A 5,238-nucleotide genomic window follows, 5' to 3' on the forward strand; every position below is an offset into this window, starting at 1 on the left:
TATTTTAATGTTTAAATGTTTACACTCATCATCTATGTATGATATCACTTTTAGCTTTTTATTATTTTTTAGCTAATATTTTAATGTTTAAATGTTTACACTCATCATCTATGTATGATATCACTTTTAGCTTTTTATTATTTTTTAGTTAATATTTTAATGTTTAAATGTTTACACTCATCATCTATGATATCACTTTTAATTTTTTATTATTTTTTAATTTAGTCGATATGTAAAATTGTAAAATTGTTTACATATTTACATTACAACTACACATCTACCCTATACTAAATTATAGAGAGCCTAAACACAATAAATAAATGTATTGATGTGAACCATTATTAATAAAATAAACTAAAATGCAGTCTATCATAATCAATTATAATCAAATATATTTGACTAAAATTATTATAACCAAATATATCAATTAACCAAATTATATAAGTAAAAACTATAATAATAAACCAAAATCAACTCATATCAATTATTAATAATAACAATATTATATATCAAACAATACTTTAATCATGTGAATATTGTAAAATATTATTTTGAAAATTTTAAAGGTAAATTTGTAAAGAGTGAGGTCATAATCCAATTTCAAATCCTAAGAAATGTAAAACCTTTAGTATACAAAACTGTATATAATAAAAAAGCACTAATGGATATGGAAGTTGATCTCAATCATTATTAACTAAAATAATTTATAATTAAATATACTAAAATTATTATAACAATTAACTTAACTATATAATTAAAGAATATAATATAATAATCAACATTAATCAACACATATCAATTATTAATAGTAACCATTATTTTATATATTGTAATCCAATTCCTTATCCTACTTTTGATGAGAGAGATATTTTTTTGGAAATTCTGAGTAAATTTGTAAAAAATAGGGTGCCATGCAATTTTAAATCCCAAGAAATGTAAAACCTTTAGGTACACAAAACTGTATAATAATGAAAAGGTAGTAGTGGATTAAGGGTTTAATGAGCGATTTTTCTTTCACCGTGAAGAGGGAATATCTTCCGGGCAAAATAAATTTAAAAACTCAGCCGCGTTGTGATTGACCAATTGCATGTAAAACAGAGTGAAATAAATGTCCGCCGGCCTGAGAGGGTTGGTATTTATGGTGACGTGTATTCCTTGAACGTTAGCCTCACAACAATTATTAGTGTGTTAGTGGCGTGGGAGTTTGAGATTATTTTTTCTTCCTTCCACCCTGTAACAGAGGAGAGTAAGGAGAATCTGTAAGTATTGCGCGTTGGAGATCTGTAAGTTCCTTGCTTTCCATTTCCATGATTTTAGGATACTCAATAGGATTCTATGATGCTCACTAGGATTCTGTGATGATAGCTTGTGAATACGATAGGATTCTTTGATAGTTGGTTTTATGATCCATGCTTTGAATATGGGTTTAAGGTTTTAGGATTTTGGGATTGCTTTTCACTTGGCTTCCTGTCTATGCATGCAGTTGCCTAGGTATTGGGGTTTAGTGACTGCCTTACAGGGATTCTGATATGCTTGTGCTATTATTCAGCATTCTTTGGTTTTATTATCCATGATTTTAGGATGGGTTCTGTAGGGCTTTAGGTTTTCCGGATTGATTTTCACATGGGTTTTAGATTGTGCATGTTATGTTTCCCGGTGTAGGTGTCTGTCCATGTTATGTGCGGTTGGGTCATTGGACATGGATGTTGCGTCATGTTTTTGGCATTGGTCTATAGGGATTCAGGTTTCTGTAGGCATTGTTGGGACTAGATTGCCTTATATGGTGTTATTGTTATTGCATTGCCTTATAAGGTGTTGTTGTCATTGATATTGCATTTGAGATTTTCAGATGTGTCTATACATGCATGTGGATTGGGCTTCCAATTTTTATGGGTTGCATGTTTCCAGGCATGGATTTGTGGGTTTTTAGGTTTTTTCCTTGTGTTTAATAGATGGAATTATGGGTGACTAAACTTGCATGTTCACTTCTTTTCATGTGATTTGAGATATATGTGTGGCTGTATTTAACAATAGGCTATACTTTTTTGGATGTAGGAGATTTATTTGGAGTTGCAAATGGCAAGTGATGGAGTTGTCAGCGTCTATGGCAATGGTGTAATAAGCGATCCGAAGAAATCTTCATATGCAGTCAAGGTTGGTCTGGCCCAAATGCTTAGAGGGGGGGTTATCATGGATGTTGTGAATGCTGAACAGGCTAAAATAGCTGAAGAAGCTGGGGCTGTTGCTGTGATGGCATTGGAGCGAGTGCCTGCTGATATTAGATCTCAGGGAGGAGTGGCTCGGATGAGTGATCCTGGGCTTATCAAGGAAATTAAGCGTGCCGTGACCATCCCTGTGATGGCCAAGGCTAGAATAGGTCATTTTGTTGAAGCTCAAATTCTGGAGGCCATCGGTATTGATTACGTTGATGAGAGTGAAGTGCTCACTGTTGCAGATGACATGCACCATATCAACAAACATAATTTCCGTATACCTTTTGTGTGTGGTTGCCGGAACCTTGGTGAGGCACTGAGAAGGATTGCTGAAGGAGCTGCTATGATGAGGACCAAAGGAGAAGCTGGTACTGGTAATTTTATTGAAGCAGTAAGACATGTAAGGTCTGTTTTGGGTGAGATACGTAAGCTTCAGAGCTTGGATGATGATGAAGTTTTTACCTTTGCTAAACAAATTGCTGCTCCCTATGAGCTTGTGAGGCAAACCAAGCAGTTGGGAAGGCTTCCTGTTGTGAATTTTGCAGCAGGAGGTGTTGCTACACCTGCCGATGCTGCCTTGATGATGCAGCTAGGTTGTGATGGTGTTTTTGTAGGTTCAGGCGTGTTCAAAAGCGGCGATCCAGCTCGCCGGGCTCGAGCAATTGTACAGGCTGTAACTCACTATAATGACTCCCACGTTCTGGCTGAGGTCAGTTGTGATTTAGGAGAAGCCATGGTCGGAATCAATCTCAATGATGAAAAAGTGGAGCGATATGCAGAGAGATCAGAGTAAAATCATAATCATGGAGAATACTACTTAAAATGATGTTTAGAGTAGAAGCTTGGTTTCTGATGGAATTTGTTATATGCATGAATACCTCATTATTTAGCAATCTATTTATCTGTCTTTTTCTAGAAATTGTTGATTGAATTGCTGCAACAAAATTGTAATGATGTGTGTTTTCAGATAATGAATTTTTAGAGTTTATATGTGTTTTCGGATAATGATGTCTTGTTGCATGGTTGATGTTAATAGAATTGGTCAAAAAAAAAATTGTAATGATGTGCGTTTTCAGATAATGATGCATTTTTAGAGTTTATATGTATTTTCGGATAATGATGTCTTGTTGCATGGTTCATGTTAATAGAATTTGTCAAAAAAAAAAGGTAATGATGTGTGTTTTCCGATAATGATGCATTTTTAGAGTTTATATGTGTTTTCGGATAATGATGTCTTGTTGCATGGTTCATGTTAATAGAATTTGTCAAAAAAAAATCATCATGGAATGTTCAAGAATGTAAACATCTATCTGCATTGAAATATAAATCTAAATAATCTGATGAATTGGAATCTATTTTTTGAAATTTTTACCCAATTGATGTTAATTTATTTAAGTATTTAAATTTATAATATAAATTACCATTTTAAGATTCACATTGTTGCATTATCTTAATCTATTTTAATTTTTAAATTTACAAAATAAATTATATTTAATTTTTTATAATTTATAAAATAATTTAATTGCCTTAATGATTTATAAATATTTTAAATATTTTTTTATATATAAATGTTACTTAAAATCAATATAGATTTATGTTAACCTTAAATTTACCAATATCTAAACATTTTTTAAGATTTAAAATTAAAATAGATTTATACTGATTGTAATATTTTAAAATTAAATCATTCCAAGTAAAATATTATTAAAGGTTTTTAATTTGAATTTCCAATTATATTTTAATATTATTAAATTGAATCATTTTATGTTAAATACTTCATTTAACATTATCAAATATTAAACATCTAATATGTACTTTATATTGGTACATAATATGTACTTTAAATTTCTACATATTATGTGTACAAAATTTATAAATATCATATTATCACAATTATAGAACTTGGATAGTCATGAGTCATATCACATTATGATAATTTTGATGAAAATTAAAATATAATATAATTATGGAAAATCGTAACAATTTAACATTAATCAATTGTAATTAATGTTACGTTTTATCTAAATCTTATAATATAATTAAAAAATTATATAATTGTAAAAAAACATATAACAATTTAATATAAATTAAACATTATATATAATGTAACACAATATTATCAATAAAAAATTTCCTGATCTAATAAACATCCTTCAATCAAATTCATATGTAGGAATCTATCTTTTTTAATATTTGTTATATAATTCATGCTAATTTATTTTAAAATTTAAATTTATAAAATAAATCAGCTATCTTGAAATTCACGATTCATCAATCAAATTCATATATATTTATATAGAAGAATTATTTTTATCTTTGTTATATAGTTCACGTTAATTTATTTTAGAATTTAAATTTATAAAATAAATTAACTAACTTAAAAGTCAGCGTGTTATATGATTCAATTTAATTTATTTTAGTTTTTAAATTTATAAAATAATTATATTTAAATTTTAAATTTTAAAATTAATCTAGCTATTTTGATAAGCAATTGTCTATAATGTGATTTTTTGGAAGTCTTTTCTGTAGGTTTTTCGGGTCAAAATCTGGCAGCAATTTATTGGAATTTTTCAGGGTGTTGAATCCAAATATGCAGTTAAAAAACCATTTTAACTACAACAAATCAAGATTTAACCTCAACTTTTTTGATAAGTCATATTAATTTTTTTAAATTTATTTCAATTTTAAAATATTATATAATTTATTTAAAATAAAATAAAAAACAAAAAACAAAAAAAATAACATGAATTAGGCCTAAGGTGAATCTCAATATAGCTAATTTATTTTATAAATTTATAAATTAAAATAAATTAACATAAGCCATGCAATAAGTTGAATCTTAAATTAATTAGTTAATTTTATAAGTTTAAAAATTAAAATATATTCAATAAAATTCAAAATATATTTTAGATAACAAAGTGAATCTTAAAATATTCAGTGAAATTTTAAAATATTCAATCAAATTTCAAAATATATTTTAATTCATCGATGGATATTAGATTAAAGTGAATTTTAAGATATCCAA

At 28.1% G+C, this 5,238-nt stretch overlaps 1 pseudogene across 1 annotated transcript; it reads left to right on the forward strand.

The window, feature by feature from the left end:
- Positions 1 to 1,202: 1,202 nt before the first annotated feature.
- Positions 1,203 to 3,188, forward strand: LOC149148572 (putative pyridoxal 5'-phosphate synthase subunit PDX1 pseudogene; annotated as a pseudogene). The gene is made up of 2 exons (XR_016262565.1): positions 1,203 to 1,283; positions 2,056 to 3,188. The product of XR_016262565.1 is annotated as a putative pyridoxal 5'-phosphate synthase subunit PDX1 pseudogene (transcript).
- Positions 3,189 to 5,238: the final 2,050 nt, after the last annotated feature.

This window comes from Pinus tabuliformis, chromosome 9 (assembly GCF_031772625.1).
Source record: "Pinus tabuliformis cultivar Carrire ecotype Pingquan chromosome 9, CPIR1, whole genome shotgun sequence".
NCBI classification, from domain to species: Eukaryota; Viridiplantae; Streptophyta; class Pinopsida; order Pinales; family Pinaceae; genus Pinus; species Pinus tabuliformis.